This window comes from Camelus dromedarius, chromosome X (assembly GCF_036321535.1).
Source record: "Camelus dromedarius isolate mCamDro1 chromosome X, mCamDro1.pat, whole genome shotgun sequence".
Classification (NCBI taxonomy): domain Eukaryota; kingdom Metazoa; phylum Chordata; class Mammalia; order Artiodactyla; family Camelidae; genus Camelus; species Camelus dromedarius.
This window is the reverse complement of record NC_087472.1, coordinates 44670609-44697483: the sequence shown is the minus strand read 5'-3', so window position 1 is coordinate 44697483 and position 26875 is coordinate 44670609. Positions and strand designations below refer to the sequence as shown.

At 34.4% G+C, this 26875-nt stretch overlaps 1 protein-coding gene and 1 non-coding gene across 6 annotated transcripts in view; one reads left to right on the top strand and one right to left on the bottom strand.

Annotated features, from left to right (window-relative positions):
- The window catches only part of PCDH11X (protocadherin 11 X-linked), a 590766-nt gene that overhangs the window by 297652 nt on the left and 266239 nt on the right, over nt 1-26875 (top strand). The gene's annotated exons all lie outside the window — the stretch shown is intronic.
- On the bottom strand, nt 12651-12740 carry LOC116151080 (small nucleolar RNA SNORA72). The gene has a single exon (XR_004134864.1). It is a non-coding gene; the product is annotated as a small nucleolar RNA SNORA72 (small nucleolar RNA).

The following is a 26875-nucleotide window of genomic DNA, read 5'->3' as shown; positions in this document are numbered from 1 at the left end:
TGAGAAATTGACACAGCATTGTAAACTGATTGTACTTCAATTTAAAAATGGGAAAAAAAGAAATGAGTTCTTTTTCATTGTTTAACAATTAACAAAGTGAGCTAGTGGGGAAAAAATTGTAACTCTTGTGTGTAATGTTTGCTATTTTGTAGCTGAAGATCTAAGAAAAAAAACCAAATTATCTAGAAGAAAGGGCATCCATGAAAATATTCTTTTTTTTTTTCATTACTTCAAACAATTCTAATAATAGCAATAAAAATGTCAGTAGGAGACTAAGTGAGTGAACTGGGGAAATTCCCTTCTGGATTAAGGGAAACCCAAGTGCTAGGAAGCTTATTGTTTGTACTAGGCCTACAGGGCCTTTAATGTGTTTATACTTGCCCTTTGCATCTGAGTAGAGGTATAATGATATACTGGCACAGTTAAGTACATGGTTTCTGTTCTTTAGTCAGTAACAATGAGTTGCATGAGAATCTGACAAGTACAAAAAGGATCACATGGTGTGTGAAAGTGTATGTAAAATAAGAAATAAGTAGACATGCGAATTTTAAGTTCGACGGACATAGGCTAGTACAACACACTTCTCCCCAAGGAAAACACTTGGCCATGGGAAGTCCATAATGCTGTATTATGGTGCAATGGCTCATGGGGCCATCATGAATCTCTTGAGTATATCTTTGGCTGGAGGGAACAAAGAAGGCTCATTTCAGTCAAATGTGACTACGGAGAGCAACTTCCAACGTAGGTCACAGCCTTGGAGATTTGAAAAACTCTTGAGGGCAAAGTTCCATATAGTGCTCCAAATGCAGTGTCAGTTTTGTGAGGAAAGATGAATACATTTGAAATTCACCCACTCTTTGACCATGATATCTATCACAGCAATTATTGTGGCACAAATCTGGTGTCTCTGATGCAAAGTTTCTGAAGTTTAAGATGAGCAATGACAGAACAGATTTAGAGCAGTGGATATTATAAAAGCTATCCTAATTGTGTTCATTTCTCTTCAAAAGAGTGGAATAGAATGGTGAGTGGCAACTGAGGCAAAGAAAAGAGGTGACACAACTGTGAAGTAAAATTGCCAAACCCTAGATTATTTTGTCATGTACCACACTGAACCACTAGATGGCGCACTCTGCAACTTTGTTGATTACATCTTCTCCCAAAATTTTTGAAAGATACCCCAATACCTTGGGTCTGTAAAATATTTAAATATTCCTTCCAAGGTTGTTAGAAATGTGGACTATCTGTCTTACTTCTAACTCTCTAAAAGCTAGTGCATACAACTCTACTTGCCAATTAATACACTTTTGTTGCCCCTGGGGGAATCACACGTGTTCATGGGCAGATGCATGCGCTCACTCATTTCTTTTTCCCAGGCCATATAGATATATACAATGAGTCTAAGGTTGGTAATGTAGTTTAGAGACTCACAACTAGGAGAAAAGTTGCTAATCCTGACATTCAGGCATGCCCTAAATATAGCAGTAAAATCTGACTCCATCCCAACTCCTTACCTATTCCTACCTATTGCTTCTTCCGATTCTGGGCACCCTAAACACCTCCCAATACCTCCTAAAGCCTCACTCAATTGTACTCTCTTAGGAAATAACTCATATTGTGGATTGCTTCCTTATACGTAGTAGTATTGTGCTATGGTAATAAACTATGACCTCACTGATTGTTTCTTTTTCTTATTGTCATACTTAGTACCTAGTAACACATAGTTTTTTCTCATTTATTTCATAATATAGAAAGTATTATGTAACACTCTACATAATATTTATTTAATATTCAACTCCTCATAAATTGCTGGAACAGTATGTTATTGGCCTTTACTTGTCATGCAAGGTCAGAGCAAAATTCACCACTTAACTATAAAAGTAAACCACCTAGGAGTTACGGTAGTATGTCTTTTTCAGTTCCTGATATTTTTATTTTTCAATTCTTGCTGAATTTTTCTCTATTTTTATCCTGTGCTTTATTGTGTAAGGCTAATTCAAATCACTGTTGGAACTAGTCGGGGTGTGTGTGGGGGTGTGTGTGTGTGTTAGCTCAAAGAAAAAATTATTTTAATTTTTGAATTTATATGTATATTTATTTATTTGAAACCAACATAATGAAGAATATTCATTAAAACTATGGGTATTTTTGAATCCATAGAGTAGTTACATTCTCAACAAATATTTCAAGTGTGTTTGAATCTTAACTAGTAAAGATTTTGGGTCTTTGATGCAAGGGTAGTGGTGTTTCAGTTATACCTTTATTACATTTTTTTATAACATACTCCTTTCTTTTTGCAATATTTACTGATTAAAAAAAGCAGTTCTCCTAAGTGAAAGGGAACTCCAAGTTTATGACGATATGAAGACATAGTGGTTTCAATTCCCTTTGGTCGTACTGGCTTGGTTTTAACAGCTTGACTTCAGTAGAATAATCAATATCTCTAGACCTCATGTTCGAGGATGCCATCAGGGAGCCAAGACAATCCAAGTAATTCAATAATATTGTTACAATTAGTGTCTAAACTGGGAGAAGCACTTGCTCCTTTTCTAGGAAAAAGATGTTCTTTTCAAATACATCATTTGCTTTTAATTGGCATAAACTCTACAGCATCGAATAGCACAATCTTTATTTGTGCCTGCCTATGGCATGTCAGTAGTTGTACTGAAATACAAGTTACCTTCAAAGAGAAGACTGACTAGTCAGAGCATGCAGAGAAAGTGATAACCATGGATATAGGTTTGACAGAGTGATCTGGGATAGCGGATGCCCAAGTAGAGAAAGAAGGGGCTCTCACAACCATCCCAGAAAAGGTGCAGGGGACAATATCCTATGCAGAGTTACATGTTAGTTATTAAGGCATAACTGCATGTACTCAGTGCACTAGTTAAAACCAGACACCAACAAATCTAACATAGAAGGTAGTTTTATCATGCATCTTCATATTGGCATTCAGCAAGCTCATCATGACTTTTTGTTTTTAGGCTCTTTTCTAAGGACTTGTACATATATGTAATGGATATACACTGTAGCACCTTATAACAAAGCTCACAGAACACATCACATTGCTGTAAATGAAAGAATGAATAATTATAAAGTATTATTGCACTCATTCTAGCTCCAAAAGCACTTTTCTTTTTCTTTCTCTCTCTCTCTCTCTCTTTTTTTTTTTCCTATTGTGAGCATTTACATTTGGAGAAAACTATCACTTTAGTAACTGGGCCATGGAGGAACGAATGCATTTTGCTCAAATTCTCAGAAGGAAGAATTTTTATCATTGGTTAAACCACATCGTTCTTAAGAATTGGTGCATTAAAAGATAATGAAAGAATTCCTTCTCTCATGTGTGGTTTTAATTGCAAAGAACAAAATTGCATTATCAATTATATATCTTCAAACTGTATTTTCATACATTAGGAAAGAAATTTCAGAAGCACGATTTTTTTTAAATTGAAAGTCCACATAAATACAATAAGAAAGGAAAAAATACAAGCACAAAATGTATTCCTTTCTTATTTAATAGCTATATTACAGTCCAGGAATCAAGTAGCTTGCTTATATAGATGATTCTTGGTTGTATTCTTGGATTTTCAGAAGTAACCCTGAGACCCCCCCCGAGGCTTTGCATGGTTGAGTTGCATTGAATTCTAGCTGTCAGGTCTGGGTTATGATTTCAGTGACAATGTTAATTCTTAACCAATTATGTAAGGGTTTTGAGGAATGATGCCCCTTAATCTTAATACAAATCTTTTCTGATAAGGATTGTATAATGTAAATGATAATAGGAAACTGAATGGAAATCAAATAAACTCCGAAGTATTTTCTCCGTTGTAATACAGAAGTTCTAATTTTGCTTTTGTAGCTGGAATGAACTCTCAAAATAATCTGCAAATGGACTTGGTTATTTGATTTTCATTCCTGTAGAAAATGGCAGTGTTGGTTTGCAGCTCTAGAGCTTTGCTCAAGCCAGCAGAGCAACCTTCCACCATTCAAAGCTGTCTTTATATTCCTTTGCCCATAAGGAAGAGAAAAAGGAATAAGGAGGTCAACTTACCTAACGAACCAATTTGGAAGCCTAATGTAATGGGAGATAATGTTGAGAGGAATCCAGCTGTACACTTGCTTGAACTGCATCTCAAAATCAAATGATTGTTGATCAAACCATAGTTTGCAGTGCACCTCAGAATTGGATGTCATCCCTCATGTACAGCTATGTGCAGGATATGGGGTTTTTGTCTTTCTCAGAAAAACTTGTCAACTCAAGATTGAATTGGTCTTCTTAAAAAAAAAGAAAAAAACCCAGAATATTGGCTTAGATGACCTAACCGACTTCCACCGCATTAACTTATACTGATATTTCCATAGAGTCAGGTAATTGTAATAATTTTTTTTTTTAATTTTTAGATACTAAAAGGCTAACAATTTCTATTAAATATACTGTATTTTTCACAAATTGAACAAAGAAATCTGAGACATTTGCTCTGTTAAGTCAATTTAAATACTATAACTACTTTAAACATCTGAAGATCAAAGAATTCATGTACCGTGGGATTAAGTTAAGGCACGGCCAGCTGAGAACTGAGAAACAATGCCAGACCCACCTCCTTTAGTCTTGACTAAACAGTATTAATGAATGGGATTTGAAACTCGGAGATGGGAAAGTGGGTATTTTTATGAAAAGTAATTTTGGAAATGATCTCTACTTATTTGCATGTTGAAGTATGAATAGATAACACAAAACTAAATCTTAATAATTTTGTATAGTTTTCTTAATAACAATTTAAAAAATTTGTAAAAGTAGTCCTTGTGTTCCCTTCCTCACCAATTCCTCTCATGACTCTGACATATTTCTGAGCTTCTAAAATTTCACCTGACTGCCGTGATACCCCACTAGAATGATCGAAGAATGGGATATTGATTGGGAAAACATATACAACATAAAGAAGACACAATTTTTTTTAAAGGCTAAGAATCATTTCCCAAGTAGCTAATAAGAATCGAACTAGCAAAGAAGAGAACCGTGGCAGGATGATGCTGGTGATATTGGCCATTCTTACTATGTTGCTGTACAAGAAGGTCGAAAAAAATGTTTCATTTATTCCAGAAATATCATAACTGAGATAAATTCTTTTATCTGGTGAATATGTTGGTACTGCTTAATAGGCCCATAAACAGAAAACAAACTTCCATTAAATAATCTTATTAGGAATTGTCCACCATATTCAAATGAAATAGCGATTTATACAGCTTGTTACTCATGGATACTATCAATGAAGGGATCTATTTATTTGAATTTTTTTCCTCTCTGATAAAGACAATTGGGTCTGGTAAAACCTTTTGCCAAAAAAAATGACCATTTTACATCCAACTTAGAAACTGTGGGTTTCAAATGCTTAAAGAGCAAAAATAAAAAGGCACCTGCCATGATCTGTTAGGTCGGGATCTGTGTGAAAGGAGACTCTAATTTCATTTCTAACTCATTTCAGAAAATCGGAATTTCATGTAAAGAGATCAGCCAGTGTGCCAATGCTTCCTTTCACTTATCTCAGTCATGAATGGGTAACTTTCTCAAAGAACATATTGTTCTATTTTGACATTGGGACTCAATTCACTGAAGATGATTGTTATGAATTTAGAGGTTAGAGTTCTTTTGCAGGCAAGCATACATTTTAGTTGATTTTTAATGAAATTATAATTTAAACAGTAGTGGTATTTATGTTTAAATCATTCATCATGTTTTAAATCTATGTAATGAGATATTCTGTAAGGGTTTAATTTTTCTTAAACATTGCAATAGTTTATTCCCTATTTTTCTTTCTATATTAAACAAATCTATGTTATTTAATATTTTCTTCTCTATTTTGCTTTCTCTTGGTTATTTATGTTTTATACTTACATCAAAAGCGAAATTCCTTTTCATTGTTCTAATACAGTGGTAAACATGGTTTTCTATAGGAAGAGGTGACTGACTTTTAAAAAGTGGATTTTTAAAATTGGTTAAATAGTGAAATGTAATTTACCTGAAATTTATAATTAGATTTGGATGAGGGAAAATGATTTCCATAACTTTATCAATTACTTTAATGTTGTCACTATAGCAAACTTTGGAATCAGATGGGTTTCGGTTGGAATCCTATCTCTTCTCATTTTAGCTCTGTCATCATGAGCATATAGTTTATCCCCCTTACTCCATTTAATCACTTAAATTCTGTATGTTTCAGTTAATTCATCTGTAAAATGGGAGAGTGACAGTTCCTAATGCAGAGGTATATCTGGAAAATTTAATAGGATAATGCATGTACAATTAAAGCATAATACCTGACAAAGGTATAAATCCTTAATAAAAGTAGTTATTATTATTTATAATGAAGTTTCCTTCTATCATTGCTGTAATCCAATTGTCAGTACATGGATCCAAATTGAAAAGAAGACATAAATTTCTTGTGGTAGATTAGCAATACCCAGTAAGTAGCTATACTGAGTACCTCCTTAATATTGCCTTATTTTACAAAACACTGACTCTCTTCAATCTTCAGTTCCATATTTGTTGTTGTTTCCATTGGTTTCTGGGCCCACATTTAATTACAGGTGATGGAACAAGTCCATTATCTATGAAATCATTGATGCTGATGCATGATTAAAACAAGCCAGCAACTTAGTACAGAATCACACAGTGGTAATTGTTTGCAGCTTCAGAACAGTAACGAGTTTACCTATTGATGGCATTAATCTGTGGTTGAATGGTCTACCTACTTGTGTCCATGTTCTTGTCTGTCATGATGGTGAGTTTATTCCAGTGTTTTATCCATGGAAGGCTCAGAGGCTTTTTAACAAGTGCCCCTTCTATGAGATAAACTTTCATGTCTTTGGAAGAAAACAGAACTCAGCCCAAATTTTATGTTTCTGAGCATCATGGGTTGCTCTCACAATTTTCAGAAATTGAAAACTAAAAAAATTTTTAAGTGATACCTTGTGATCTTGAAAACTTGGACTTCTTATCTTGCTTGGGGATTATAAGGTTAAAACAAAGGCCAATCCTTTTTATGTGTGTATGTGTGTACTATGAATATTTTACATAGAAATCCAGTTTCCTATGATCATATTATATAACACTGTTATTTGTAGACAATATCATATTCAACAGGCAGGCTGGCCTCATGCATGATGATAAACACAATTCAGGCACATACACATTGTGTGTGTATATACACACATAAAAATATACATATATTTCTGCCATTTACAAGGTGATGAATTGGGGGTGAGTTATATAACATCTCTGATCTACACTTTCCTCATCTATATAGTGGGAGTTAACAAAAAGTATCTCTTTGAGTTATTGCCCAGATTAAGTGCGATGATACAGTTAATAATAACACAAGGGCTCGCAATAATGTCTGATCCTCAGTGAGCTCTCATAAATTCTAGGTGTTGCTTTTGTTTTTTTTTTTTTTTTTTATCATTTTTATTGCTGTTGTCCATCCATACAATTAAGCAGGCTAGATTGGGAAAATAGTTGTACCTAATTCTTTACCATTGCCTGAATAATGCATATAAAATACATATAAAGTACAGTGCTTAGTAAATACTAAGTGCTCAATGAACTGTATTTTTAAAAGTATGAATACTGCACATTGTCTACACACCTACAGTCTTCACAACTATTGATGGAGACTTATATGTCCAGTCTGTGGCTGGAGACTCACATGTGCTCATGACAAAATATTCTAGTCATTATTTTAGAAAAATAAATTAGTTAATTTGCTTTTTATATTTCCTTTCTATCCATAGGTCTATATATGTTACCTTTCTGCAAGTCTTTGAAATATGTGCTTTATCCATCTTACTTGTAGTCATTTCACTTCATCTCACCAGATATCATCTGCCTTTATTTCCATCCATCATTCATTCCTCATTCATTTATTTTCCATGTGTCTCATGTATAGGAATTTGGAATAAGAGTTTATGAAATGAGTGGGTCACTGCTTAAATACTGATTCAAGGAGCAAGAATATGAGATTGGCATTTTGCATTTAATATGCAATCTGTTATCCAAAAGGATTCTGTGAGTCACCGATATTTGGCCATTTCTTTTTCTTATTTACTTAATTCACATAGAGGCTGTGGTTTCTGGAATCCACCAGGCATAGATTTAGCAGTAACATAGATAGTGTTATGCAGATGCCAAATTTAAAACCCATTCTGCAGAGAAATGAACTGGTTTCAAATGGAAAGCACATCTGCTTTGCAGTATCCATGGTAAATTTCGCTTTCAATCAATTTTAATATACCTAATCATGAAAATTAACTTCAAAGTACTGATATGGAGGAACTGCAATTGAAATGATATTTTTTTGGTCTCTGAGACTTTTTAAATGATCTTCACTGAATCATGAAGCTCTAGATCACTGACAATACACATTACTCTCTTCCCAGACAACTAGGGAGATTGATGTGCCAACCTTTAGCTCATACATTAACTGACCCAACTGTCTGCTTGAACATTGTAATGTAACTCAGAGCACTTTATTTCCCCTTCATCATGCACCATGTACTGTAGTTATTTATTATCTTCCATTACCCGTATCTGCACCCTCTGGCACATGCTCAGATGAATTATGCCTAAGATTAGTAAGTAGCACCCTTTATTTTTCCACTGAGACCAAAGCTTATTGTTGTGACGATTAACATGCCACCTCTCTGATATTGCCCACCCTTTAGACTTTTTCTTATCTCAACATTTAATTAAAAGAATGTTCAAATATACTATAAAGTTGAAATAATATTCCAGTGAATGTATGTATAACCATTTGTTAGCTTTCTCTTGCTGGCTAACATATTACTTAAATTAGTTTAAAACACACACACAAATTTGTGTGATAGTTTCCATAAGTTGGAAGTCCTGGCCCAATATGACTGAATTCTCTACTCAGGGACTCACTCGGCTGAAATTAAGGCATGGACCAGGGCTGTGATTCTCATCTGGGGCTCAAAGTCCTCTTACATGCAGACTGGTTGTTGTCAAAATTCATTTGTTTGTAGATGTAGGATGACTGTCCTTGTTTACCTGTTAGCTGCTGGCTGGGTTCAACTCCTGAATCCACCTGCCGTTCCTTGATATGTGACCTTCAATGTAGGCAGTTCACAACATGAGTGCTTGTTTTCTTCCAGAACACCTGCTCTTGCATCTCTCTGACTTCCTTTTCTTTGGCCAGCTGGAGAAAATGCTCTGCTTTTAAAGGGCTCAAGTGATTAGGTGATCCAACCAGGATAATCTCCCTTCTGGTCATATAATAAAACATAATCATGAGTGTGATGTCTCATAGGTTCTACCTACGATCAAAGTACAAGGGCTTAGTCAAAGGTGGGACTTGTTGGAGGTCAGCTTCAAATTCTGGCTAGTACAACCTACCACCTGTATTCTGTCATTAACATTTTTTGTTTCATTGAAGTACAATTAGATGTACAATAAAATTCACCCTTACCTCTTAGATTATAAAGCTTGCATTTTAAATTAAATTTTTGCATTTTTAAGTAATCATTTAGTCAGTTTTCCCAATTATAATGTTGGTATAATGGTCAAATAAGTGATTCTCCTAATGGAAAATTATACAAGTCTGTTTGTAGAAGTTTCTGTAGAATTGCTATTTTTTTAAAAAAACAGTTAAAATTGTCTCAATCACTTGAAGTTTGCCATTTGACTAGACTAGAACCAGGCTAAAAATGTCTACATGTCAGACAACCACAGTATAATGCAGGCCTAGGGGTTTTTGTTTTTTTATTAATCTCAGCAAAAATTTTGAAATTATGAATAAGAAGCTAGCATATGTATACGTTTTTAATGCAGGTTACTCTGCCCAAGAGGACTGGTACTTAGCATATATTCATGTGATGATATACAGGAGCTGATATTGAAATAGTAATGATAAAGTTGCACTGATTTTAATGGTATGCATTTAAATATAAATGAGAATAGTGGTCCAAATAAATCACATCATATTTTGAACAGTTATTATAAATTAGGGTCACCTTGCAAAAAGTAATAAAGACCTGTTGGATGTGATATTACTGAGGGCCAACACAAATGAGTATAGCTCTAAAAAAAAAGGTGGTGATATGTATCATAGTCTTTCTTTAACAAACTGCTAAATAAAATTAGAAAGAATAAAATGAATGCATCAACAGCAAAATGGTGTGCAGTGACTTATGAAAAACAATGTATTCTTCTCCATATATCTAATCTTGTCAGTTACAGCACATGTGAAAGGTGAGCTACAATGGTGCCCAAACCCAATATTTCCCATGATGAGATCTTTCCAGTTTCAGGGTTAGATCTTATTTCATTTCCCACTTTTTATATACTCTTGTCATTTCTTTAAAACAACTGAGCGTTTACAAAATCCAGTTACTTACTATATATAAAATAGATAAGCAGCAAGTTTCTACTGTATGGCACAGGGAACTATATTCAATATCTTGTAGTAACCTCTAATGAAAAAGAATATGAAAAGGAATATATGTATGTGTGTGTATGACTGAAACATTATACTGTATACCAGAAATTGACACATTGTAACTGACTATACTTCAATTAAAAAAATCAGTTACTAAGAACTAAAATTTGTTATAAGTATAAAAATTAGACATGCCTCTAAGTAGAAGTCTGTTACACCAGAGAAAATGTTTATAGCAAAAATATTTTATCCAAGACATGGCAACTTATTGACTCCTAAAATTCCTGCTTTTCCTTGGTTAATCTCTTGTAAACTGAAGTAAGCTTTGCTTTTGAAATTGTAATTTTTCTTGAGATAATTCTGGATTTAAATTAAGTAATAATAAAGGGAGATCCTCTGTATCCTTTATCTGTTTTCTCTTAATGGTAACATATTGCAACACTCTAACATAGTATCCAAACCAGGATATTGACATAGATACAATCTACCAGCCTCATTCAGATTTTCTTTGATTTACATATGCTCATTTGTGTTTATGTGTATGTGTACGTGTAGTTCTGTAGAACCTTATCACATGCATATGTTGATGTCTCCACTGCCGTGGTCAGGAAATTGAACAGTTTTACCACCAAAACATTTTGTCTTGTTGCCTTTTTATAAGCACATTCATCCCTCTCACAGCACTCCTCATGCTTAATCTCCAGCAACCACTAATCTGTTCTCAATTTTTATAATTTTGTGATTTTAAGAATGTATATAAATGAAGTCAGTTTGTAAATTTTGAGGGTTGATTTTTTTCACTCAGCATAATTTCCTGGAGGTTCACCCAAGTTGTTACATGGGTGAATTGTTCATTCCTTTTTATTGCTGAGTCGTATTCCATGGTGTGGATATACCATAGTTTGTCTTACCATTCACCTGTTGATGGGCATCTGGGCTGTTTCTAATTTGGAGCTGTTATGAATTAAGCAGCAGTGAACATCAGTGTTCGAGTTCTGGTGTGGATGTAAGTTTTAATTTCTCTGAGATAAATGTCCAAAAGTGTAATTGCTGGGTCACATGTCTAGTTTTATAAGAAACTGTCCAGTTGTTTTCCACAGTGTCTATACCATTTTTATTCTCATCAGCAATGAATGAGTAATCCATTTTCTCTGCAATCTCTCCAGTGTTTGGTGTTATTACTATTTTTTTTTTAATTTTAGCCATTCTGATAGATATATAATGTGGTCTCATTGTGGTTTAAATTTATATTTCTCTGATGGCTAATTGTTATGATGTGAATGCTTGTGCCACACACCTCCTCATTCATATGCTGAAATCCTAACCCTCAGGGTGATGGTATTAGGAGGTGAGGCCTTTGGAAGGTAATTAGGTCAGGAGGCCAGAGTCCTCATGAATGGAATTAGTGTCCTTATAAAAAAGAGCCAGAGAAACTCCCTTGCCCTTTCACCACATGAGAACACAGCAAGCGGTCACCTTCTATAGACCAGGAGGTAGCCCTTCACCAGACATCAAATCAGCCAAATTGTGGACTTCTCAGCCTCCAGAGCTATGAGAAATAAATATTTATTTATAAGCAGCCCAGTTTATGGTCTTTATTTATTGCAGCCCAAGCAAACTAAGATACTAATGATGTTGGACATCCTCTCATTTGCCATCTGTATATCCTCTTCAAGGAAATGGCTGTTCATATCTTGTTCATGTTCTAAATGGATTGCTTGAGCTTTTTGTTCCACTATTGCACTTTGAAAGCTCTTTACATACTACAGATATGATTCTTTTGTCAGATACATGAATTGCAAATATATTTTCCCACACTATAGCTTGTATTTTCATCCCCTTCATAGGGTCTTGCAAAGCAAATATTTTTAATTTTTATGAAACCTAATTAATCAATTTTACCTTTAGGGATTGTGCTTTTGGTGTCAAGTCTAAGAGCACTTTACGTAGCCTTAAATCTTGATAATTCTCTTTTATATTTTTTCTATAAGTTTTATAATTTTGTATCTTACATTTAAGTTCATGATCTATTTTTTTTAATTTTACAATTCATTTAATGGCAACTGGTAATTATCAAATTAGCAATGATTGTCTTCAAAAGTTATTTCACTAGCTGTGCTGTCATTTCTCAAGGTGATCAGATACCTAGAGTCACAAACATTTCCCATATAATATGCATCATATAAATCAGACTTGGTTTATCACTAGCATTTATAAAACCAAACCTAGGGAAAGAACCAGGTCTGAGGGCACATGCATGGGCTTAATATAATGATCTATTCTTATATATTATTTTTATTGAGGTATGATTGACATGTAATATTATATTAGTTTCAGGTGTACAACATAGTGATTCAACATTTGTATACATTGCAAGATAATCACCATAATAAGTCTAGTTACAATCTATAACCATAGAAGGTTAATACAATTAATACATCTTCTTTATCCATTCATGCATTGATGGCCATTTAGTTTGTTTCCATATCTTGGTTACTGTAATAAAGCTGCAGTGAATATAGGGGTGCATTTATCTTTTCAAATTAGTTTTTATTTTCTTCAGATAGATATCCAGTAGTGGGATTGCTGAGTCATATGGTAGATCTATTTTTAATTTTTGGAAGAACTTCCGTATTTTCCATAGTGGCTGCACCAATTTACATTCCCACCAACAGTGCACGAAGGTTCCCTTTTCTCCACGTCCTGGCCAACACCTGTTATTTCTTGTGGCAGGTGTAAGGCGATAACTCATTGTGGTTTTGATTTGCATTTTCCTTATGATTAGTGATGTTGAGTATCTTTTCATATGTCTGTTGGCCATCTGTATATCTTCTTTGGAAAAAATGTCTATTCAGATCCTCTGCACATTTTTTTTTTCTAGTAAAATTAGTTGACTTTATTATATTTTTTTCATTTTTTTCCTCCCAGGTTTTTTGAGGTATAATTGACATATAGCTCTGTCTAAGTTTAAGGTGTACAACATAATGATTTAAGTTACATACATCATGAAATGATTATCACAAGTTTAGTGAATATCCATCATCACAAACAGATACAAAATTAAAGAAATAGAAAAAGAAAAAACACCTTTTCCTTGTAATGAGAACTCAGAATTACTCTCTTAACATCTTCCGTATATAACATACAGCAGTGTTAACTGTATTTATCATGTTATACATTACATCCCTGGTACTTAATTTATCTTATAACTGGAATTTTGTACCTTTTGACTGCCATCATCCAATTCCCCCTCCCTCCACTCCTACCTCTGGTAACCACAAATCTGACCTCTTTCTATGAGATTTGTTAGTTTGCTTTTCAAGGATAATTGACCAAAACACTATGCTAGTTCCTGGTATACAGTGTAGTGATTTGATACTTCTGTACATTTCAAAATGATCACCATGATAAGTCTAGTTATGATATGTCACCATACAAACATATTATATAGTTATTAACTATATTCCCCACACTATACATTTCGTATCCTTGACTCATTTGTTTTGCAACTGGAAGTTTGTACCTCTTAATTGCCCTCACCTATGTCTTTCCTCTTCCCACCACCCTGCCCCCTGGCAACCACCTGTTTGTTCTCTGTATCTATAATTCTGTTTCTGTTTTGTTATGTTTGTTCATTTGTTTTGTTTTTTAGATTCCACATGCGAGTGAAGTGATACAGTGTTGATTTTCCTCTGATTTATTTCACTTAGCATAATACCCTCTAGTTTCATCCGTGTGGTCACAAATTGTAATATTTTATTCGTTTTTGTGGTTGAATAATACTCCATTGTGTGTGCATGTCTGTGTTTATCACATCTTTATCCATTCATCTATTGACGGCACATAAGCAGCTTTCATATCTTGTATATTGTAAATAATGCTGCAGTGAACATAGGGATGCACATGACTTTTCTAATTAGTATTTACACTTTCTTTTGATAAATACCCAGGAGTAGAATTGCTGGGTCATACAGTAGTTATATTTTTAATTTTTTGAGGAATCTCTATACTTCTTTCCATAATGGCTGCACCAGTTTATGTTCCCACCAACAGTACATGAAGGTTCCCTTTTCTCCAACAATTGTTATTTGTTGTGTGTTTGATAATTGCCAAATGCTTTTCCTGCACCAGTTGATAGCACTATATGATTTTCCTGCTTAGCCTGTTCATATAGTGGATTACATTGTTTCTCCAATGATGAACAAGTCCTGCATACCTGGAATGCTCTTGGTCATGGTGTGTATTTATATTTATACGTTGTTGAATTTGATTTCTTAGTATTTTGTTTATAGGATTTTTGCTTCTATAGTCACAAGAGAGATTCATGAGTAGTTTTTTGTTTTTGTTTTTTTTAGACTGTTTTTGTCTAGTGTTGGTGTCAGGATAATAATAGCCTTATAAACGAAATGGGAAGCATTCTCCTCTTATTTTTCTTGGAGTATCCTTGGCATCAACCTTTTTTTTAAATGTTTGTCAGAATTCTCCAGAATTTCAGTCATATCACTGTACTTTTCAACTAGCTGAGCTTTCCCCTTTCACTTGACTCTTGTTTTGATATATTCTCACTCCTAGGAAATGTACCTCCATTAAATTCTGCTTATTTTAGCTATGACCTTATTTAGAGAAACAGTGAGGCAGTCCTGATCTTTTAATGTTGATGTGCTACAACTTGGAAATATGTATTTGTGCTGAACAAAAAAGTGAGTGGTAACTCACCTAAGAACAGCAGAATATTGAGATAAAACTTTTGCAGATTATCAGGCAGGGCTGCCTGAAATTGACTTTCTACCCTTTATTGAAATGAAAGAAAATAACTAAGGTTGCCCTAACAGTGAAAGAAAGAAATTTTTTGATGCCCCCCCAAGGGTAAATTTGACCATCATCTGAAATTAAGCCAGATTTTGTGAGAGCATGTCTAATGATTTACTTTTGTTCTGGCTTATTGTATCAAGCATCATTCCTGTAGCCGATTTTAAAGTTTTGCTATCTATTCGTGTAGTACTAGTTATGAAATAGTTTGCTTTCTGCTGTTCTTTGCTTGTGATGATTAATTCCTAGTTAGGTGATGAACGTGAATAGAGGGTGGCAATTCCAGTTTCTTTAATCACTTAATAATGTGGTTCCAGGGCTCAGTTGAGATTTTGGACATATAGCAAAAGGAATTATACTGAATTTTCTATTAATCACTGCATCCTTAGTGCTGACAAGGTCTCTTTCTAACAATAGATCTAATCATTTCAAGATGAGCCACAATTAGAATGAATATGATAAAGAGCTCATCATCTGGGCCAGGATTCTGATCCCATGAGCCCAAGATAGAAACCTCTGTTTCGCTACTTGATTTAACATGAAGGGCCATGCATTAAGTCTTATGGCTCTGGAGATTTATAAATGTTTAAAGCCCTTAATAAACTTAGCTTTTTACTTTTGGACCATAGTCACTAGCTGAATAAAATGTTTGAGTTTTTTTTTAAGTGGGACTTTTATTTTATATGCTTCAGGCAAACTAGATCAGTATTATAAAATTCTCTCTATAATTCATTTTCATGAGGTAATGATTCACTTGGGATCCCAAAGCAAAAGTTTTCCCTCTCACAGTCTTTTACTACCACTCAAGGCACTTTTGTATATATCCGCAATTAATTAATTGATCATCTCTAAGTATTCTTTACTAACTGACTTGGTCAGTGGCTTGGTAGATTCTTCCTGGTTTGTTAGAGTGCTCTCAAGGTTTCACACAGCACATAGTTAAAATAATGATGATGATAATGGTGATAAGGATAAATAGACAGTAGAGGGTTGAGAGCTTACCATACAACCATGTTAAGTACTTTACTGCATTAACTCAATTAACTTTCATAAACACCCTATTAGATAGGTGCTGTCTTCATCATTGGTGTTTTCCAGACAGACTCAAAAACACCAAATGAAGTAGTTAAACAACTGGCCCAAGGTCAAACAGTTAATAAGTGGTAGACCTTGGTTCTGAGGCAGGTAGCCTACTTCCAGAGCCCACGATCTTAAGTACTATGACTGTCCTAAAGTATATGCTCAATAAATATTTGTTGAATTATAAAATTCTAGAGTTAAAGCTCCCAAAGAATGACAACTCTCTCATTCTTCCAAAAATACTAACGATAAATAACCAATAATAAAAATAAAAATGTCCTGAATACAGAGCTCTGCTGAGAATAAGCTCCGTTGGAGAGATAGATGGAATCATTCGTTGTTTTATGTGGAATTGGAAGCTGAAAAGAACAATGTTGATGTGGTAAATTGGAAAAAAAAGTGAAAATCTACATGATAGATTCACAAAGCAATAAAAAATGTACAAGCTTCAAATATTTTAGATACTTTAAGAGCTAAATACTGGGAAGACGCCTGAGGCGGATGAACCTCTAGGGGAATGAAATACTTTTTTAAATAAAGCTCAGACCCTATCTTATGCAGTTTTAATGTAAGTCTTTGATAATTCAAGACTTCATGGATCACTCAGGAGGAGTGCTTTTGTTTCTGTATTATAGAAATCTGGCAGCATCACAGACACCAGAGTTTAGCTGTGGTAAATATTAAGTTGTACCTTTAATTAATGTTCACTTTATATCTGTGCTAAAGCTATAGCTAAATGATTAGAAATTATTCTCTGGGAAATAAAATTATTCAAAGGTACCTCTGTTACTAAAGAAAAAGCTGCCAAACTATTTTGAAACCACAAGGATTGTAATTATCTATATTCTTATCTCCATGCCCTTATGAAGACTCTAATCTCTGTAAGGGTAAAGATGATTATTTTGTTCTTGGCAATCACTGTGTCCTTAGTAGCTAGCCTGGAGAATGAGTAAATGAATGAATACGTTGAAAATGATATAGGAAACAAAAATTCATTCTAGGCTGTATTTTCCCAGCATTGTCACACTGGGTAAGCCGTTTTACCCAAAAGAGGAGCTAGATTGTGAATCCTTGGTCTTTTCTCTGCAAATAAGGCGCTCTCTCTCTTTTTTATTTTTTTTAACATTTTTTTTATTGAGTTATAGTCATTTTACAATGTTGTGTCAAATTCCAGTGTAGAGCACAATTTTTCAGTTGAACATGAACATACATATATTCATTGTCACATTTTTTTTGCTGTGAGCTATCACAAGATCTTGTATATGTTTCCCTGTGCTATACAGTATAATCTTGTTTATCTATTCTGTATATGCCTGTCAGTATCTACAAGTTTTGAACTCTCAGTCTGTCCCTTCCCACCCCCGCCTCCTTGGCAACCACAAGTTTCTATTCTATGAGTCTGTTTCTGTTTTGTATTTATGTTCTTTTTTTTTTTTTAGATTCCACATATAAGTGATCTCATATGGTATTTTTCTTTCTCTTTCTGGCTTACTTCACTTAGAATGACATTCTCCAGGAACATCCATGTTGCTGCAAATGGCGTTATGTTGTCAGTTTTTATGGCTGAGTAGTATTCCATTGTATAAATATACCACATCTTCTTTATCCAGTCATCTGTTGATGGACATTAAGGCTGTTTCCATGTCTTGGCTATTGTAAATAGTGCTGCTTCATCCTTACATATGATGAATCTGAATTAATCAGATGGAAACTGAGCAGAAAATTACAATAGTTGAATTGGAAGATTGGCCGCTTATACAATAGAGTAGTTTGCCTACATTCTAGAAAATAAGCCAGTACTACAGACTCCAGATTATGGAGCTGGCCATGTTACTTGCATACACAAGACACTGAATATTCTAGCAGTTAATCTAAGTATAATTGTACATTTTTGAGAAAAATTGACTTAGAAAATTCCAGGAGGTAAATACAAATGTAATTGCCTAACATTGAAATCAATGCTAGTAGCTACTTTGTAGAAACACATCTGAATGTGCTCTCTCCAGCATAGATAGTCATTAGTTAGGAAATAAAGTACTATAGAGAATATATAATATTTATCTACTTAGAATTATTCACACATATTTGAAACATTCATCATCTAATATATTTATTGCTAGATATTGGGGCACATAGAACATTAACTCCTAGTAATATAGTATTTATTTTTTAAGTGTTTGTATCTAAGACATTCAACAGGCTTGGGTGGAAAGAATATTTCCTTCCTGATTTACAGTCCATGCAATTGGGGCACATAGTGTAAGTCTCTGAACCTCAATATCCACACGTGTAAAATTAGCATGATTGTATTTACCATAATGAACTATTTTAAGGGTTAATTCAGATAACATATATTAAATACCTAAAAGAGAGTCTGATTCATCAGACTCTTAAAAAATAGTAGCTGTCCAAAATCATTGGAAGAGAAGGAAAAAGAAGAAAGAAAGGATGGGAGGAAGAGGGTTTTATTTGACCTTCAAAATAATCTCTAAAAGTGGGAGCGATATGAATTATTATCTCCATTTTACAGATTAATAAACAGATTCAGAGTGCTCAAGGGACTTGCTCAGTGTCACACAGCTCTTTGCTCCCTTGAGGTATGATAGTATTTTATTCATCTGCCCATTAGAACACTTAAATTGTAATATTGTAGTTATTGATTTCTACTTCTGGCTTCCCTACTAAACTGTGAGATCTTTTAGGGCAAGGCCCTTATCCTGTTCATTTTTCTGTAACTTAGAAGACTAGTACATAATACCAAATAAGCTTCTGCTAAATGTTTCACAAATGAGTGAGTGAGCTGGAACTTGAAGCTATATCTGGTTATTCCAAACTTAATACTCTTTCTATTATAACATGCTTACCTAGAATCATCCTAGTCCGCCTCAGATTTACATATTGTGTGGCATATAGTGACTTGTGTTCAATATTCTTTCAATGCATTTTGGTTTGATAAATCAGAAAATGGAACAATCCGTTTTATATCCTAGCACATTCTTTGCCTGAAATGGGAGTGTATCCCTTTTGCTGATTGTATTTTTAACTGGGAATGCCATAGCAGATTGGTTGTGGAAAACAACAGAAATTGATTCTCTCGAGTTTTGCAGGTTAGAATTCTGAAATCAAGGTATCCTCAGTGCTATGCTCCCTCTGAAAGCCCCAGGAAAGAATCCTCCCTTGCTTCTTCCAGCTTTGGGGGGGCAATTTTTGGCATTCCTTAACTTGTAGGTCCATCACTCCAGTCTCTGCCTCTGCCATCACTTGGTCTCCTTTGTGACTGTGTGTGTCCTCATCTTATAATGACACCCGTCATTGGCTTTAGGGCACACCTCTAAATCCAGGATAATTTTTTTCTCAAGATCCTTAACTACCTAACATCTAGAAAGACCCTATTTCCATATCCGATCAAACTCTGAGTTTGGAGGGGACGTGAATTGTTGGAGGACACTAGTCTATCCACTAAAGCTTGTATGCTTCATTTGAGTTGTTAGTATCAAGACAAGCTTAGTGAAACTTCACAAACCTAAAAACAATGAATTCAACTGGGGAAAAAAAGAAGGGCTTTGAGTTCCAGGTATTTTTAGATGATTTGAAATAAAGTTGAAAATTCTACAGAGAATGTACTGAAAGTGGAAATTCAGCATAGAAATTGCTAGAGGAGTTTGAAACAGGGGAGAATATGTCAGTAACCAACTAAGAACTCAGGAAACTATATGGTAATCCCAGAAGAGGATATTTTTCCCTCCTAGGAAATAAGCAAGAAATGACAATGGGTATCAGACAATTATAATAACTTAACCTGTTATAAACTAGGTTATATTAAATTAAAACTAAAGCTGAAGTATAAATTAAAGGAATGCAACTATGTCTTTGGTTCAAGTCACTATCAGAATTTTATATACTTAACTAGTATTTATGTAGGATCACTGTATTAGCATTTAACTTTCACTTGAGATTGAGGCTAATGAATTAATGAAACTATTTTTAAATACCCTTTGTCTATCTCAGAGTCTGATATAAAGGCAAGCACATCAGTCACTTTTACATTTTTATTTCTTATCATAGATCTAGTTAGTCATTCTTTCATCTAATATAAAAACCAGGCATTCACAGAATTAAGCAGTCTGGTAGCTACTGCACTTAAAAAGAAAATGCTTTCCTCCTAGTAAATAAGAAAGATCATTTGTATTCTGATGTTTATTCTCATAATCACTTTATTACTTTGATGTTCATTTTGTAAACATCTACAAGCTTTAATAGACACAATGCAACATTCTCCGAGTTTTGCATTTCACAAGAATGACACGTTAAAATGATCTGTAATTTAAAGTGATGTTGGAGACAATTGCATACGTCTTTAGCAGCAAACAAAGGTATCTTTATGCAAAATTCAAACAATTAAAAATGAAACATTGTTTCACCTGACATGCAATATTTTAAGAAAGCAGATGTGTCTGTCACATTGCTTTGTTACTGTCATAGTCTAAGACTGTTTCAGGGCAAGAGTAGGGTTTTGAATAAACCAGAAAGATTATATGAGAACAATTGCAACAGTGTTCTAACTCAACCCTGCCTTCTGATAAGAAGCTGGGAATTTGGTATCATCCATAATATTCTGTTTCTAGGTCATTTTGAGAATATTTTATTCTAGTTTAGCTTTGTTAGATCAATTCTAGTATCAATCTTGAATAAAACATTGCTTTTTGTCCCTCTTAGTTTGACTCTCATTCTTATACTTTACATAATCTCTACATATTCTAATCCCAAGATTTAGGACCTGTGGAAAATCATTGCAACTGGACTTAATCCGATACTCTCAATCCCTTTCCCCCATGCTCAGAAAATGCAATGTCATTGTCCCATGATATCTTAGGGCTTCTTCCAACTGTTCTATCAGACTTTAATAGTGAGATATGGTAGGTGGATTGTAACAAATAATACGTTGACAGCCATTTTTAAAAGTTTCATTCACTTTAGCAGAGGGAATTTCTTTATTTAAAATATGTTTATCAAATTATTTGTAGAGAGTGGGTTATAGCTCAGTGGTAGAACACATGCCTAGCATACAAGAGATCCTGGGTTCAATCCCCAGTACCTTCATCAAAATAAATAAATAAATAAACAAAACTAATTACCCCCTGCCAAAAAAAACAAAAACAAAACAAAACAAATTATGGATAAATTCATATCAGGAAATAGATAACTTTTCAACCCTCTGAAAGGATGAGTTTGGCAATTTTGTTCTCTGGGATCTTAGTACCATGGAATAGTGCATTAAGCTCATACAGTAGATTAGTTCATGCTACACAATTTTCTTCATCTAATTAAACTAAGTTTGGAGCCTGGAATATAGTTTAAAACATATTTAGACAGGAATTCTAAAAAATTTAATATATAATGTTGAATTATAATAATTAGGCTGTCTTTAATTCTAAATTTAATGAGTTAAAATAAATTACCTTGTTGTCAAGGATGCGGAAAAATTGGAACCCTTGTACACTACTGGTGGGGGTGTAAAACAGTGCAATTGCTTTGGAAAATAGTCTAGCATTTTCTCAAATATTAAACATAGTTATCATATGACCCAGCCATTCACTCCTAGGTATACACCCAAGAGAAATGAAAACATAGGTCCACGCAAAAACGTGTATATGATGTTCACTGTAGCATTATTCATAATACTCCAAAAGGTGTAAAGAACCCAAATTCCCATCAACTGATGAATATTTAAACAAAATGCAGTCTATCCATTCAATGAAATACTATTTCACCATAAAAAACATAATACAGCATGGTTGAACACTGAAATCATAAGTGAAAGAAGCCAGCCATAAAAGACCACATACTATACGATTTCATTCATAAGTCCAGAACAGAGAAATATAAAGAGACAAAGTAGATTAGTGGTCATTTAAAGCTTGGGAGAAATGTGAGGTTTCTTTTTGAGGTGATGAAATGTTCTAAAATTAATTATAGTGGTAGTTACAGATATCTGTGAATATACCAAGAGACATGGAATTTACACTTTAAATGGATGAATTCTATGGCCTGTAGGTTATATATCAATGAAGAAGTTAAAATAAATTACTAGCAATAATAGCTAACATATATATACTAGCAAAAGTGCCAATTACTGTTCGATGCCCGTAATTTACTCATTTCACCCTTGTTACAAACACTCTGTAGTGGGAACTCTCATTTCTCTATTGTACAGATGATGAAACTAAGGCAAAATGACAAGAAGAAACATGAACATGCCTGGGGTCACATAGGTAATAAGTGATAGAGAAAGAGTTGAATTCAGGCAATATGGCTCCAAAATTTGTGCTTTTAAGTAACAAGTATCTTTCTTTTAAAGCCAGTAACAGTCTAAGTTAACAACGGAATGGAGTTCTGAAATATCATGTCACATCACAAGTACTAGCCTACTAAAAAAATAAACTAGGCCATGGTAGTTATACAGAGATTTAAGACAAGTAAAAATTAAAGTTCTGATATTTTTAAAGTGTAGATTAGGGGGAGGTGGTGGGTATTCCACGTGGTATAGTATTAGGAACCTGAATTCATAGGCTTCTATTTTCTTATAAACACACATGCGCACACACACGTGTATGCACACACACAAGGATAAAAAACCTTCTATCCCAGTTTTGTCCATCTATTGGACAAATATTTATTCCAAATCTGCTATGTGTAGTCACAAATATTTTCATTTGGACCACACCATTAAGAAAAGATACCATCACAACCTTGCTGGTATCATTCTAAGTGCTTTTTGTTAAATCTTCATGACTACTGGATATCTCAAGTGGATGTTGCACCAGATCTAGCTGACAAAAATTTAGTGATGGCTGAAGCTTTACTGAGTGATCATTATAATCAGCTTTTAAAATCTGTGCTTATCAAGTATGTTGTCTCCTGTATTCATTCTGTTCTATTTCTTTCCCAATCAGCAGGCAGGGTAGTGACTTAGGATAAGCCCCGATGTGTTTGTCCTCTAATAAGTTTCTTCCTCTTTCTGTTGCCTCTGTAGGAGTGTGGCTTCCTTGATTTCTGACTCTAGTCTTGCTCCCTTTATTATTAGTCTTAGTGAAAAGAAATTCCTGATAGTTGTGGTCAAGAAAACAACTGCTCCGTAAGCAGCAACAATACCCTACAGATTTCTCAGACAGTCTGCACACAAGCCATACTCTTTTGGGTTATAGATGTCTTCTTGTATTGACCTCCCTCTTTGTCCTTGTCGTGTTCGTTCTGCATGAACAGACCCCAAAACAGACAAAGGTAAACCACAAAAGCACATGGACATTGAGGAATACCAAAATCATTTGATCTTATTTCTTTCAACTCTACCAATACAGCTATACCCTCAGTGTCTACTTGAATAAGTCTTCACAATGATGGCTTCTCTGCCACCATTTTCTACTCTGCTAACACTGTGTGATGCAGAAGAGAGCTGACTAAAATTTTAGGATGCTCTCCTAGTTGGAGCATACCCGTGATATTAACAAACTTGGTTACTTCTCTTGTATCCTATATCTTGCCCCTCTTTCTCATTAGTTACAGTCAATCAGCTCTATCAATCTAGAAAATTAGGTATAATAGGAGAAATGTTCATCTATTGGTAGTAAGAGTTAGAATTTATTCACACCAGGAGGTTAATAAGAATATATGAAACTACATGACTAAAGTATATTATAGAAAATTCTGAGGCCATATCAGACTGGTGAACTTTTCTCCCTCTTTCACTATATATAATTTAGTTTGGGCAATGATTTTGTTGATTTAATGTTGGTCATTTTGGGGCCATTTTTTAAAGAAGGAGATAAAAATGATGTCTCCATTAAAATAGAAGTTGCTTTTCAGCATGTTTTTTCCCCTTCCAGAATTGATTTTTTTAAAAATGTTTCTAACATCAAATCTGGTATCAATTTGCCAACCTACTCACGTGCCTGCCAATATCTTTGTGTGCTTTCTTTTAATTCTAATGCTGGTCTAGTTGTCATGCAATGGGACCCACTTACGGTGAAAGATTGTGTTGTGTCTGCGTAGTGTGGATAAATGCAAAGACTATCATTTTAATATTTCCTACTTGATGTATTTTAAGCTTTTCTCAATAGAAAATCTCAAGGGCAAAAGTAGCACAGCATAGACAATGCTGTTAATTAAAATATATAATTTAGGGAAATAAACAGATATCCTGGAGTTGTCTTTTTTTCATTGCAGTGGTAAGGAGGTGTTCTCCTCAGTATGTTAATGCGCCTTAAATATTGTCATTATTTTTTAATAATTCGCTAATTTATCAAAATAGATATAATTAACATTTTCATTGCTTCATTTGTCTCACTGAAGATTTTGGATTGTTCAGTGATAAGTGATAAAACCTCTAACTAAAATCTACTGTGTTCTTGAAAGTAAATTCTAATGGAGAAAATAAAAAGTGATTCATTGTGATTCTGCAAAAGAGGGATTGGTATTTTTTAATGTTATTTTCTTAGATATGGATAAAATTTGGGAGCTTTTTTGATCCTTAATATTGCCATTGAAGAGTTGACATTTTTAACCTGTTATTTAAGAATGATCATTCATAGTAAAGAGAGATGTAAATACCAATTGTTTAAAGACATTCAAATCCAAGGACATGTTCTTGAAAGAGATTCTTCAAGGCATTAGCCTCAGGCTAGGCCTTCACAGACAAAGAAATTTCCATTGATGGCTGAATTTGATCAGCACATCAGCACAGAAGGACAATATGAACATCTTAGGCTAAAAATAACTACCCAAAGTAGAAGGGGAAAAAAAAGGCACATTTTGATTTCCTTAGATAATAGAATTGTGCCCATGTCTAGATACTTGCCTCAACGTCAATTTTGGAAACTTAAGTTATATTAAAATGACAGGAAAAAATATCTACCCTTATGGTCTGAGAATAAGTCATTGGAGGACAGAATTTAGAGCATTTGTTTTTTTCAAGGCAAATTTTGCTCAGAGATTGAGATTGTCTTTGCCAATATTTTATTTAACACAGGTCCACTGTGGGAATTCTAATAATTTCCCAAGCCAACAGCATACAAGATAGTGTTTTAATTAGCCAATAAAGAAATAGCATATTCCAAACCAATGATAGATTAATTGCACTACTGTTCTAGGCCAAGGGAGGGAGGAAAGAAAATCCAAATTTAGTTGAGGTGCACCTTTCTATGAGAGAGAACTTAGCCAACGGGGAGCAAATGTCTAGCTGCCAAGACTAAAATGGAAGTCCCTTGTTGCTCGAGCACATTGCTAGGAAATGAAGACAGTGGTCCTGGGGGGCAAGATGATCTCCTTCCCCAGGGCAACTACATAGTTTTCATTACTGCTGAGCAGGGATCCGCCTTCCGAGGCAAGAGTTAATACCCTAAGGTCTTCAGAGAGCTACTTGGATCAGCAAAGATTCACCCCGCCCAGACGGAACACTCTCAGATGGCTCTCACGAACTCTGGGTATTTCTAGTCTAAAGGCCCCCTTGTTGCTTCTTCATATGTTCTTATTGCTAAGACCCCAGCAGTGCCCCTGAGCAGCTAAGCTACAATTAAGCAAAGATGTGGATGATGACATACTGACACAACTTCACTTGTATCAAAACAGCTTCACTTACCAAAACAACTTACTTTTTGTCATGAACAAGTCTATTTGAAATCCTATGGAACCACTGCACAACAGCATTCATCCACTTACTGTATTTATCGTAGCTCTCTTTTTATATTTACCCTTATTTCAAAATCAACCCTATCTCCACCCCAATTTTCTGTCATTCTTTGTATTCCAGACAGCTCTCAAAGATACTTTTGCATAACTGTAGCAATGACAGGGAACTGAGGTAAAATTTGAGGAGAAAGGACTTTGGGGAGCATCATTAGCTAGAAATGTTAGACATGCGATCCTTTTATCATATGATGTATTCAGACTCGACAAAGGGGAATGAATCCAAGGGACAAATGGCCCAAATGCCTATGGCGTCTTCAGAATTAATTTAACCCATCTCCTGAGGTTGGATAGGGGAAAAAGGCCTTAAATGAAAGTGAACAAAATGACTTTACCAGGATGGATTCAAAAAGGATTTAGTCGAACAGAATTGAATTAAGGTGCTCCTAAGAACCACCAAAGTTAACATGCAGAGGGAGTATCCAGTGCCATATAGATATTTATGTTTACTCCTAATTCATCCATCTCCAACCAGCCTCGTTCTTTTTTTTTAAGAATTGTGTTCATGCTTGAGATAAAGGCTCATTCATTTAAAAATAGATGGAAAATGAACGATATAATAAGAGAATATCCAATTGGAAGGAGGCCTCTTTTTGGCCAATGCCCATGTTAACTAACCATATACCTTAATTTTTTGATGCCCATCGAAGATTTTCATATGGCTCTTGATATTTTTGCATGAGATTTACAATGTTGTTATATTTCTTTACTGAAACCACTGAGGAATGCAACAGTTGATAATAGTTTCATTTGAAAAACAAAATTTTGTATTATTGCACTGGGAATATTGA